The 14358-nt window shown below is 38.9% G+C and overlaps 1 protein-coding gene across 7 annotated transcripts in view; it reads right to left on the bottom strand.

The window, feature by feature from the left end:
* Positions 1-14358, bottom strand: part of LOC140497984 (phospholipid-transporting ATPase ABCA3-like) — a 296904-nt gene that overhangs the window by 215133 nt on the left and 67413 nt on the right. The window lies entirely within an intron of this gene.

The following is a 14358-nucleotide window of genomic DNA, read 5'->3' on the forward strand; positions in this document are numbered from 1 at the left end:
TGGCAAATTTCAAAACACTCTGAGGCTCTGTAAAACTCTTTATATCATCCAAAAGTTCTTCTTCTCTTAGAGAAGGAGAGAGATCAAAATAGTGACTATCAAAATAAATGTGTATTGTATCTATTTCAATCTAATTTCATACCTGAAAGAATACTGTCAAATTAGATATTTCTTCAACTTAATCCTAACCTTCTGGTTTCCTTTGAACCTATCATAAGCTGATGAAACATGTGTGTTTGTCCAGAAAAAGACCATGCCATCAGAGAAATAATGACATGACTTGCATTTGACTTTGTTTTGAGTGAGGGAGGGCTGTGCAGGTCACCAGCCTCACTTCTCCTCCAGAGCCATCTGAATCCAGTGACCAGATATTCATCAGGATGACTGGAGATGACCCAGGATGAGGCAACTGGGGTTAAGTGATTTGCCCAAGGTCACACAGCTAGTGAGTGTCAAGTGTCTGAGGTGAGATTTGAACTCAGGTCCTCCTGACTCGTGCATTGGTGCTCTATCCACTGCACCACCTAGCTACCTGATGAAAGATAAAGGAAGGAAAAGGAACAAGCATTTATTAAGTGTCCACTGAGTGTTTTACACTTTCTAATTTGATCCTACCTATTAGGTAGGTATTATGACTCCCATTTTACAACTGAAGAAACTGAGGTAGATCACAGTCACTTGACTTGCCTAGGATCACACAGCTAGTAAGTATCTGATATCTCATGCTTTTCTGACTCCAGGCCCAGTGAATTCTATCCACTGTGCCACTTAGCTGCCTAAAAGGTTTACTAGCATTACTTAGTGGTTAGTAAAGGTACTTCCTTCTTTAGAACAAATTACAATAAGTATATACTAAAAATAAAAATTAAACACTACAGTGGTTAAGACCTGATAGTAAACAATTAATCATAAGCACTCAACAGGACAAAGAATAATGCAACTTTCCTCCAAAAGGATCATCAAGGGGACAGAGCAAAGATGGCAGAGAAAAGGCATGGACTCCCCTGAGATCACCCCCTTACAAATGCCTTTTAATAATGCCCTATAACAAATTCTCAAGTGGCAGAACCCACAAAAGGACAGGATAAAAACATTTCCAGCCCAAGATAACTTAGAGAGTAGGAATGTTCTGTTGCACCGGGGTGAGAATGTAGTGGAGTCCAGTGCAAGCTGCACCAGCACAGCCTGGGCCCCAGCAAACCAGGAACAGGCCTTGAGAGCCATTGAATCAGCAGTGGCGGTGACTGCTTCCAGAGATCTCAGCCCACAAATGGTAAAGGGGTCAAACAACTGATCAAAAGGAGATTACAGGGATCCCTTTGCTGGCACTAGGGGTAGGACTGTGCTGCTTTGCCCTGAATTGCAGTCCTAGGTGGCAGTCCGGGAATGAAGAGGAAGACTAGCACACCAGAGCTTGCAGCTGCGGTAGAACAGGAACCCTCATCACAGTTCCAGGGCAAAAAAAAAAAAAAGTGTATGTGGTCACTCACAGACCAGAGCACAGGCCAGGATAGATCATAGCACCTTGGAAGAACTGGAAATTTAGAGGTCCCAAGAAGTATCTCTGAAAACTGCTGCACAAAACCCCTGAAGCTTGAAACACTCTCCACACTGGAAGAAGAGCCCCACTTTAGCAAAGAGTTAAAAGACAAAAAAAATAGGCTGGAAAAATAGATATAAGAAGGTGCACGTGGGTAAAAGACAGAGGCACATGGACACAGAGAAAGGCCTAGATTCTCATAAAGAGGTATGCCCTGTTTAGATTTTAACAAAGAAAAGGTCCTAAGGGTCAAAAACACAGACAATAAAATATAAGGTGAAGTAAAAACATTCTTGGAAGAGTTTCTAGGAGTTTGAGAAACTCAAATGTATATGAAAAGACCAAAAGAGACAATGCACTTCCTTCAGGGCACAGACTGCCTCAAAACCTTTTACCCTAGTCATACACTTGCATAAGATCCAACCAGAATCTAAGAAATGTAAGGTGGTGGTTACCGCAAGCTAGGAAGAGGTCCCTAAATGAAGAGACCCAGGTCTCCAGGAAGATATAGGAGGTAAACCTGATCATTTCCCATGTGGATGACTTCACTAATTAACCACAAATTAAAGCTACACATGTAGGAACTACGGACTTCTGAAGTGTAGGCATGTCATTTCAAAGAGTTCACTTCTAGCACTGTGCTACAACTTGTATTATGCTATTTTTAAAAAGCTGTTCTATTGTTCTTGTACCATTACAAGATATACCCGTTTTACTTATACTCAAATACTGGACCACTGCTACAAGTTCCTTCTATTTCAAATTCTGAAAGGTAAAATTCTTACGAATCAACTTGGTAGCACAGTCATCCTTAAAGCATGTCCTCAGTCGGTCAAAAGCATGTTTTAAGCACCTACTAAGTTCCAGGAACAGTGCTAGGCATGGGATACAAAGAAAGGCAACAGAAAGTTCCTACGCTCAAGGAGCTCTCATAGACTAATTATGGAAACAACATGCAAACAGCTATGTACAAACAACATATATACAGGATAAACTGAAGACAATCTTTTTTTTTTTACTCCATTTTCACAATCAATTTAATCCAACACCATTTTTTTTCTAGAGGCATTTCCATATTGTTCATACTAACAGCTAAAATTCTATGGGCTGAAAATACATCGGGGGCACCTTTGGGACAAGATCTATGCCACAACTGACTTCTCACTCACAGAAAATATTTGCTGTTTCATGTATCAGACCCAATTATGCGTTTGCAAGGTCAATGCTACTCACAGCCTTGTCCAACCAATGGAGCAGATATCTTCCTGATCAGTCCAAAAGATGTTTTCCCACACGCAGATTGGCCTCAATGCATCTTCCTTCACCTTCCCAAGCCTAGATTCTCCACTCAGATCTAGCTACTTATAGTTTAATTAAAGAGTGAAAAATCTATGGTATACAAAATCTTAACAAGGCTTCCAGCTCTGAGACAGCTAGAATATAAAGATAGTCCTGAATCATATCTGTTTCTGATTTCTATTTAGTAGTAGGGATCAATGACAGGTCTCATCATCTTTTGCTGTAATACTAAGCAAAATGCAAACCTTAGTCTGGGAAGAATATAAGCTTACAGCTCCACAGCAGATATGTCTGATGAAATAAATTTGGTTCCCAGTAAGTGTTTTCAGTTTTGCCAAACAGTAAGGTTCATAAGTGGTGTCCAGGCTGTTCCAGAATGCACCTGGCTCCATAGCTTCAATGCAAAATTTATTTGCCAAAAGGAAATTTCTTAGCAGGGTGCACAATGTGCCACTGCTCTAGTGCCAGGCAAACAGATTCAGAGGAAGTAAGCAAGGTGGGTCAGGAGAAGATCTTCAAAGGACAAGTGCTATAACTTGCTCTTGATTTAACTTCCTCCAGAAAACACAAGGCAGGTAAAAATTCTGCACTGATTAGAGGCGAGTCTAGATAAGTGTAATAAGAATTTTTAATGTCTATGTTGTACAATTCTTTTGAAACCAACTGTTTCAAAATCCTAATTTCTGAATACCAAAAAAGAAGTGGGGAGGTCTGGATCCTTTTCCCGTGACCCAAGTATGAAATTTTCTATTATGTTAGAGTTATTCCTATAATTATTTTCCTCTAAGATAAAGGATTACCCTCAGTTTGCTTAAACTTCAAGAATTTCTTGTCAAAAATTTGAAGTCTCTGAGAATTTTTCTGTTATCTGCATAATTAAAATTATTTCCTACACACAAAGATGGAACTCAAGATAGTGAAATATTTAAATCAAAGGATTAAAAAGTTTTTAAACTGAAGATAATCAACAGAAAGAAGGAAGTATTATGAAGGGGAGAGTGAAAAGTTTCTTGTAGAGGGTGGAATTTTAACTGGGATTTAAAGTAAGCCAGGAAAGACAGAAGGTAGAGATGATGAGGGAGACAATTCCAGGCATGTGAGACAAACAGTGGAAAAGTTTGAAGTCAAAAGAGATGGAGTGTCTTTTGTGAGGAAAAATCAAAAGTCTGATGTTACTAGACTGTAGAGAACATGGAAGCAAGGTGTAAGAAAAGTGCAGTAAGAAGACAGGTTATAAGGGGTTTGCAATGTCAAACTAAGATTTAGTATTTGATCCTGGAGGTGATGTGGAGCCACTGGAATTGATTGGAGAGCAGGAGTGACATAGTCAGATATGAACAATTTGACAGCTGAGTGAAGAATGAATGGAGGTAGGAAGAGACTTGAAGCAGGGAAAGCAATCAGAAAGTTATAGTAGCAGGAAGGACTGGAAGTGTTGCTACGCAGAGATTCCATCCTCTCAACTCTCTTCGTCTTCAGATGCTAAGTCTAAAGGGCTACAGTTCTACAGGAGTGGACCTTCTACATTCTGGAGTGACCAGGAAGCCATGTCAATATGGCTAGAGGCTACCAAGAAGCTGTGTCAAGATACACACAGATGTGGTTACAGAATAAAATCAAATCTAAAATACAGGATCAATAATTAATTCCTTCAATTGTGATGAAGGTGCAGCTTGACCCCTTAGCCTCCTAGGTCAATCAAGTCCCTGTGTTACCTTTTAGAACTAAACCATATTAAGAAGTAGGGAGTTAATTCTGGTAGGTAGTAAAACACCGCCCGCCCGCCCCCCCCCCCCCCTTAGGTTACAAGGTTCTATTTAGAAGACTTTCTATCAATTAAAAGTCTTTAGTACTTTTAATGAACAATCCTAATATCATGTATATGATGAGGCCCTTGTAGACAATACCAGGAGGGAAAAGTCAAACTAAAAATATCAGAAACAAAACATACAAACCACAAAAAGTTTTCATTAACTCCTAAAAGAGTAATCAAAAAATATGTAAGAAAACAAAGTCCAGAAATTCCAAGTTGCTCCTCCCTCCTTCAGAAGGACTGAATTCTAGATCTCAACAATCTGGTCTATGTGGTCAAATCTCTGCAGCTCACTGAAGACTGCATAATTTAAGGTGGTAAAAGCTGAAGCAGAGTCACAGAGTCTTCTGATATAAAGTGGTAATGAAAATCCAGAGGAAACAGCAGGATCACAGTAGAGATGACGATACACACCTCCTGCATGGTTACAGATTCTTCATCACAATTGATTATATATACACACACACACACACATATATGTATACATATATACACATATATATACACACATATATGTGTGTGTGTGTGTGTGTGTGTGTGTATATATATATATATATATATATATATATATATATATATATATATATATATATATATATATATATATATATATATATATATATATATATATATATATATATATATATATATATATATATATATATACACACACACACACACATATAAACAAGCCTGGGACTTCTTTCTGTCTCTGAGAAACGCTTATGCATGCTAAAGTTCAGCCCCACCTCTTAACCCCCAGGGTTAAGCTTTCCACAATCACTGTCAGTTAAAGAAAAATTCTACTCTCAATATTCTCATAAAAAATTATCTCAGTATTTCCTGCAAGGTTTGTGGGGTATCCTTGAGAAGCTAGGACTACTTGACCTTGTCTCATCTTTAACAATTAAGATGGGCTTATCTAATTCCCCAGTCAACAGTAAGTCTGCCCTTACCAGTAACCTCAGGACCCAACTAGAACCCATAAAATTCACAAAAGCCTTTCTTGGAGATAGAAGGGGTTGTCATGCCATGTGGAGGTTATGCCCACTTTCTTAAAAGTAACCAGTCATAATCTCTCACCTCTGTAACACAGGCCAATTACATGATTTTTGTTCCGTTTTGGGTTCGATGCTTATAAAAATGGATTACACCCTCAATTCCAGGGTCTTCTGGCCAGAGGCAGGGCCATCTGACCCATCCTTTACTTTCAGGTCACTTGCCCCTCTTAATAAATGATATCTTGCTTAGATAGGTGCCTCAGTTTACCCTTTTGTTAAATTTCACTCACAGCAATAGTCACTGTCATTTGTAGTAAAGTAACTAGCTAAGAGTTCATAAACCTCTTGTATGTAACCTGTCTCAGCTATAGAAATAGAGAAAAAAAAATTGGTAAGGTCAGGAATCTGATATCACTCATCCTGGACTTTGCCTGTCATACATCACTGAAGAGGTAACAAACAACCAAACTCCTAGAATAAAAAAAAAAGCTGCTGACACTTGTTGCTTCCACTACTTCTCCTTCCATTCGTTCCTCAACCCTTTGCAATTTGGTTCTGACCTCATTACTCAATTGAAACCGTCCTCTCCAAAGTTACCAACCAAATGTGATGACCATCTCTCCATTGCATCTGGCACCACTGCCCACACTCCAGTTCTACGTGCTATCTCTTCTCTGAGTTTCATGTTCCCATCTTCTATACGAAGATTTTACTAATCTCTTTTAATCCTATTTTGTCCTGAATATAATTTACATATGTTTGCTTGCTTATCATCTCCTCCCATTAAAACGTGAATTTCTTGAGGGAATGGACTGACTTTTGCTTCTTCTCTGAATCCCCAGCACTCAGTACATGCCTGCACATGGAAAATCAATGTTTATTGACCGACTGCTTCTCTTCCTAGCTATGTAATGGATCCTCCTTAGCCTCTTTTCCTACCTCTTCATGCATATCACACCCCCTATATATGAATGTTCCACAGAGTCTATTCTGGGACCCTCATTCCTTTTACACTCTCTCAGAGGTCTCATCAGCTCCCATGCATTTAATGATTATCTCTATGCCAATGAATCACATATATCTACAAGTCCAACCCCAGTATCTCTCCTAAACTTCAGCTCTACATCACCAATTGCCTTCTGAATACTTCAAGCTCAATGTCCTAGAGACATTTCAAATTCAATATATTCAAAACGAAACTCATTATCTTTCCCACAAACTCACCCCTCTTGCAAACTTGCCTACCTTTATCAAAGACTTTTCCATTCTCCCATTTTCTTAGGTTCATAACCTTGGTATTATCCTCAGTTCTACACTCTCTCTGACCCCACACATCCAATCATCGGCCATGTCTTGCTGTTTATCTCCACAATATTTCTCATATACAACTCCTTCTGTCTATTCATACCTCTCCCCTAGGTGCAAAGATCACCCAATTGGTTTACCTATCTCAAACCTCTTCTCCATACAATTCATCATCTATATATGCTGATAAAGTGATTTTCCTTAAGTATAGATCTGACCATGTCTGTCCCCTACCCAATAAACTCCAGCAGTACCTTATTGTCTCTAGAATAAAACATAAACTCCTACTTTTGGCTTTTACAGCCCTTCACAACCTGGCCCCAACCTATCTTTCCAGCCTTATTATACATCATTCCCCTTCTTCCAATGTGGAATCCAGTGAAACTCTACCATCTGTTTTCATATTTTTTCACTGGCCATCTCCCATGCCTGGGATGCAATTCCCATCTCACCTACACAGAATCTTTATCTTCCATCATCATATAGTTCAAGGACCACCTTCTACAAGAAGTTTTTCCTGATTCCCCCATAACTACTTTATATTTAACTACTTGTATTTATCCTGCATAAACAGATATATACACATATGTATGTGTATGTGTCTATTGTCTCCCACAACTGAAAATGTTTTCTCAGAGTAGAGACTGTTTCATTTGTTTGGTATTTGTATTTTCAAGGCCCAAACTACTGCTAAAAGGATTTTTACAGCCAGTCTCTAACCTGAAAATGCTTTGAGTCACACAAAGCAGGCCTAGAGACAGGAGTGCGTGTAATCATGTAGTTTAATTAATCAGTTTCAGAATAAGGAATGTTCTCCTAGCTGAAGTAAAAGCACAGGTTATATACTTAAATCACAAGTAGGGTAGGTGGATTGTAATCATTTAGTGATTTCCCATGAGAAACCTGTAAGTCCTACAATACAATTCCAGAGTCAAGTCTTTGGGGGTTATGACTATCTCCCCTAGAGTACGGAATCAGAGATCTGCGATGCAAACAGATTCTACAATCTTTAATTCGCTTCACTTAAGGTCCAGTAATGGTAAGCATTGTCAAGGCTTTTTGATCAATCAGTTCAACCTGTACTATGTGTTCTGACTCCCAAGCCAGAGAGTCAGCTCTTGAGAAAACTAAATTATTAGTATATTCATTATACATATCAATTAATAGAAAAATTATAAATTCCCTTCTCATTCCCTCCCTTCAGCCAAAAAGGTCAGGACAACACTTGAAGGCCAATAAGGAATACTCATTTGAAACATGACTTTGATTTTATGTAAGAGTAAGTAAGTCTAATACCAAGGTAGATGGCAAGGCAAATAAAGAAAAGAAATATCAGAGCAGGAAGGACAGAATGGAGAATGCTGCCAGGGTTTTCAGGCAACCAGGAGAGTAGCTCAAAGGAAGGTGAAAAAAAAAAACATGCTTCAGAATATTTTGACCCCCATCCCATAAATCTTCCACTTGCTTGTATAGAGCACTAAGGTCTTCTTCAGTTTGACAAGACTGGTTGACACAGAAACAATATTCCTCCCCAGTGATGGCACAGGCCCTCCTCTCAGCCATTAGGGTGTCCAGCATCCTATGGTTTTGCAATACCATGAGGTAAGTGAATCAACCTGTGTTTGGAGGCTAGTGACAACCTTCTCTGTACATTCCAGACCCATGGCTGGTTCTGTCAAAGGTGCTGGGGTACCTGTCAGGGATTTAACCACCACTCCCATCTGGTTTATTCACCTCTGAGAAAGGAGGGAATGTAGTTGCTGTAAGCATATTCAATCCTGCCACCTATTTACCCAAGATGAAAAGTGAGATTGAAGCTTTGGCACATGATTTTGGGATGCTATGAAAACATTGGGGCTTCTTCACCTCCTCAGGACAGCCCATTATAAATCAGAAATAGGTTTCCCATATGTTAGACTCTTTACTGCTTCCCCAAACTATAGCAGTAATTAAAATTCCAGGACACAGAGAAAACAACACTCATGCTCATGGAAATGACTTGGCTGATCAAGCAGCTAAAACCAAAGCTTTAATTCCTCAAATTTCTAAGGTACAAGTTCCTATAAGCATGCCTTTTGTATATCCATCTTGCTCTGAAGGCCTGCCTAGGACTGTTAGCCTAACAATAGATGAGATAGCCACTGTCCAGAAAAGAATGTTTATCACAAAGCAAGATAAGCTTTAAAAGGAGGGATGAAAATTCGATAAGACTACTGAACTATGTCCAGTCCAAATGGACTTATGGTACTCCCTAACTATTTATCCCTCCCTATAATGGTACTTCATTCAGGAAGACCTGACAAGCTAGTGGAGCTAGCTTGAAAATATTGGTGGGGGAGTTTTCACAGGGCTGCTGTCACTGCTTATATGCCCCAACTTCCCCAAACACAATTCACTCAAGTCTCTGAAGCCTGCTCATGGCCAGTTTCCTCTCCCAGGGGCTCCCTTTGAAACCTGACAGATAGACTTTATCCAACTGTCACCTGCCCTTGGATAGAAAAAAGCTTTGACTATGGTCTGTATGTTTTCCCAGTGAGTAGAAATATTCCCCTGTCATACTGCCACAGCCAAAATTCCTCTTAGAAAAAAAATCATTCCATTACAAGGGTTCCTAAGGAGATACGTAGTGATAGAAGTACATATTTCACAGGAGCTTCACTAGCTAAGCTACTTTGATCCTGGCCAATTACTCAGCACTTCCATTGTGCTATCACCCCCAGTCATCAGGAATGGCTGAAAGAGTTAATGGGATACTTAAAACCTCCCTTGCTGGATTTTAGTCCTTCCTTTAGACCTGTTAAGCCTTAGTTCTAGACCACTTCATTCTCATAAGCTCAGACCCTACGAGATAGTAACAGGATGCAAAATGGCACCATACTTGGGGAGAGAAGCATAGCAGCCAAAGGCTACCTCCTACAATATAGTATTGGATTGGCTTAGAAGATACTTACCAACTTGTCTCATGGTCCTATTCTTTAGAAATTCCAACTGAAACTAAAAACCTGATCCAACCAGGTGACTGGGACTACTGGAAACATCATCTCCAAAACTCTCCTTGGAGCCACAGTGGTGGCTCCAAGATGTCTATCTGGGAGTCCTGCTCACTACTCCCACTACAGCCATATTCTAGGGAGTAGAGTGCTGGATCTACTAGTCACATTTCAAAAGGGCAGTATCGCCCACTTGGATTTCAGAACCTACTGACTCTAAAAATTAAACAGGGTCCAAAGCAGACAACATCTAAGGTGACAGCTGTTCCCACGACACCCAGGATGAGAAGATAGTTGATGTAGATCACCAACCTAAGAAAGTGGATGTGGGCTGAGGTTTATAGTTTCTTCCTCTATGAACTAAGCCCTTTTTTCTCTTTGCTACTGTCCACTCAATCTCTTAATGTTCATTAAAGTAGCAGGGTTTTTTTTTTTTCACTTTTATGTTGTACTTATCTCCTTAAGTTGTGATTAATGAAAATTTTGGTATTCAAGGTAAAAATTCCTGGGACTATAATTTGTTCTGAGCTTTGATTTCAGGAATAGCTGTCTGAATTGTCACAAAGCCAATAACTGAAGATGGCATGTATGGCAGTCTAAGGAGAAAGGTTGTGAGGATGATTTAGGACATAGCCTAGATAGAATCCTCCTGACTTTACTTCCCCATTGTGTTATTTCCTTTCTGGAAAAGGAAAATTCCCACCTGGTTAATCCTATGCCTTGTTTTAACACTCTTTAACTACATGACTGGCTGTCAGATGTGACTCATGTGGAGAATCAAACAAAGTTAAAGTTTTTCCCTGGTATATGATAACTATGTTCCTCCTTTTTCTCTTTCATCGCAAATTTCTATAATCAAGAAAAGTTTTCAAAATCATGTTTCAAATGAACGTTCCTCATTGGCCTTCAAGGATCATCCTGACCTTTTTGGTCAAAGGAAGGGAATGAGAACTCTGGTCCTGTGACTCACCAAGTAATGACCCCCATATTGCTCCCAGAGAACTCCAGAATTGGTGTATTGTCTTCCATTTGTGGGTTGAGATCGATTGGTCTTTCATTTGAGGGTTGAGATCGATTGCTTACAATCCACCATCCCCCTTCCCTTCCCACTTGTGATTTCTCTATCTTCACTTCAGAAAGGAAGAATTCTGATCAGGAGAATTTCTGATTTGCAAATCTATTCCTCATAATGAAACTAATTAATTAAATGGCTACCTGATTACTGGCACTTTGTCTCTGGCCTGCTGTTTCATCATTCTCAGGTTAGAGAATGGCTCAGTAAAATCCTGTTAACACTATGCACAAACTATATTCTTAATGAATACTTGGTGACTGACTAATTGAATCCTTGCTTCCTTAAGCAAAAATTGCAATCTATTAAAGGATCTTTTTGATCTCACCAAATTATAGAACTATCAATGATATGTAATAAGATCTACGTATCCAGCCACTTAGTAAGGTAACTCAAGTCACACAACACAAGGGACTCAAACATTATCCTGATTACCTATTCTACAATCAAATACATGGTAAGAGTAGAAGAAACCCTTATAACTCAACTGTCTATACCTTTAAACAACAATCAGATTACCACATAACTCACTCCACTTGGACAAGCTGTAGAGAGATCCAAACCCCCTGAAGGACAAAAGTGAAAGTGAAAAGCTGCAGAGTTGGGGGGGGGGGGGGAAGGCATAACCACAAAGAAAAAAGCCTTAATGCGGGGTGGGGGGGGAAGTGCGGGGAGTCCTGTGAGTGGTGAATGAGAAAGTGAAAAACTTCTAGGCTAAGTAAAAAAATCCAAGGTACAGAGGAAAAAGCCTCAGTTCCAAAGAAATCCCCCAAAGAACAAAACTAAGTGAAAAATGAAAGCCTTAAAGGCCAAGAAAAACAGCCTCAGCCCCTGCTTTTAGAAAAAATAAAAGCTGCAGGAAGAGGCTTAGCTGGCTTTCAGGGCCTCAACATAGTGAAATCAATAGAAATAAGAACTCCTTCCTCCTTCCCAGTCTTCCCTCCATCAAAGAAAAGGCCTCAATATGGTCTACATCAGCACAGAAAGAGTAATCTCAAAGCTAACGGAGTATTAAAGAACTCTTCTTTAAACAGGACTGATCTTGGAAGAAGGCAGAGAACCTTCATGGTGAAGGAAGAGATAAAAATAAAATAGGAACAAAGGGAATCCAACAGCGACAAATCTCAAACTACATTACCAAGAAGTAATTGTTCAAAAATAATTTGGCACTGATTAAAAAAACAGAGAAATCAATCAGTGGAACAGATCAGTGCACAGCACAAAGAAGCAAATATACCTAGTAGCTTAATATTCAACAAGCACAAAGACTCCAGCTACTGGCATAGGGACTCACTATTTAAAAAAAAATGCTGGGAAAAGTGGATAGCAATATGGAAGAAATTTTACTTAGACCAGAATTTCACACTACTTATATAAAGATGAGCGCCATAAGGGCATCACTGAGGTATAAAACATAACATGAACAAAAATTAGAGGAACACAGAAAAACTTCCTGTCAGATTTCCATCTATGCCTGAAGTGCTATATAACTGTGCATATCCTCTGAATCAAAAAGATCAAAGAAAAAGGAAAAGGATCTATATGTATCTTTAAAGAAGCTCTATTTGTGGTAGAAAAGAACTGGAAACTGAGGGGGTGTCCATCAATTCGAAAGTGGCTAAATAAATTATGGTACATGAATGTGATAGAACATTATTATTAAGTTTGAAGTTATGAGCAAATTGCAAAGTGATCTGAGACACGACTCCATGAAATACAGGGTCAGTGCAATTTTAAGCTTCTGGCACAGTTTTGATAAGCTTAAAGTTGTACTCAAACTTTTGAGACCTCTCTATTTCATGGGGTGGAGTCTTAGTCAGATATAGTCAGTAGCTTTTACATCTGAATATTCTGAGCAAAAATCTACTTGATCCCCTAGATTAAACTGGAATCTAAGGTCATAGGGGGTCAGGATAAGGGGATCCAAGTGAAGTATTTGACAGTGACTGCCAGGCTGGTTGAGTACACCAGTGTAGGTGCCTGTAGTGACTGCCCTCAAGGGAATCAGAGTGACACTACCCCTCTTATAGAAATGGTTATAACTCCCTCTTTAATATATCAATGAATAACTGAACACTGGGGAATGTATCTGGCAAACAATTTAAACAATGAACTCAAGTTGTTCAAATTCCTTGCTAGATTATCAACCAAATAATCTTGCAGGCTTAGAGAAGGTGGCATTCAAACCAAAACAGAAAGATCAAATCAACAAAAACAACACTTAAATGAGGTCAAACTCACAAAAACTGTAGTAACTAATCTTCATCTGTGAGGGAAAATCTTGGAATTGGAAAAATCTTTGAAAAATCTATCTTCTTCCTCTTAGTAGAAAGATAGGGGATACACATGGTACAAGGACGATCAGATACAGTACCTGTTTAGTTGTGTTTTGCTTATATTTTTCTTTGCTACAAAGTAGGGGAGGAATTTTTGGGGAAAGTAGGCAGAAATTTTTTACAGCAGATTCAAAAACATTTAGGTGGATCCATGATTTCACTGATGTAGATGTTACCTCTCACCCCAGTCACGCTTCTCAACCCTGAATGACTCTTATCCATGTCCGCCCATAAATTTGGGGGCATCTCTCACTTTCTCCCAGAATTACCAGGATACTAGTGGAGCCCTTGGCCTAAATACATGTTAACTCTCACACTTGCCACTTGACCAGCTGATTTTTTTAATCATGTATTTCCCTAATAAGAGCCTTTATTGTTAATCTTCCAAGTGCTTTATTTATGACATATGGTAATCCACTCATAATCATTAAGTAACTTTTCATTTCCTTCTAATATTAATTTTCAACTCTTTGGAGACAATTTTATTCTATACCTCACTGTCATAGAACAATAACAGTAGAAAGATATAATAACAGGAATAACTTTGCTCCATCAGCCTCTGATCATAAACATCAGATAAAACATAAACCTGGGAGAGATACACTTGCCCAAAGATACTGGACACTATGATGGAAGAGTTAAAGTGCAGGGTCCACAATGAAGAAGAAATTTCCTGTGGATTGTAAGGTGCTCTAGAGCAGTTTTATCAAACTCAAACAGAACAATCAGACTATCTAGAAGTATTCCTGCAGGCACCTATTGCCTTAGAAAATCACAAATTAACATTGTTCCTATTGTATTTTTATTTATTTTGTTAAACATTCAGGAATTACTTTTTCTTGCACATGAAACTGCAAATCTATTATGTACAACTTGCTATTCCTTTCAAATATACAACAAAATTATGATGTGAATTTTTTTTCTTCTCTCCCCCCCTCACAATTTCGATGGCTATAACTAGACACAAATACACATATGTAAAATTAATCTATCCATACTTCT

The sequence above is a fragment of the Notamacropus eugenii genome, chromosome 1, assembly GCF_028372415.1.
Source record: "Notamacropus eugenii isolate mMacEug1 chromosome 1, mMacEug1.pri_v2, whole genome shotgun sequence".
Lineage (NCBI taxonomy): Eukaryota > Metazoa > Chordata > Mammalia > Diprotodontia > Macropodidae > Notamacropus > Notamacropus eugenii.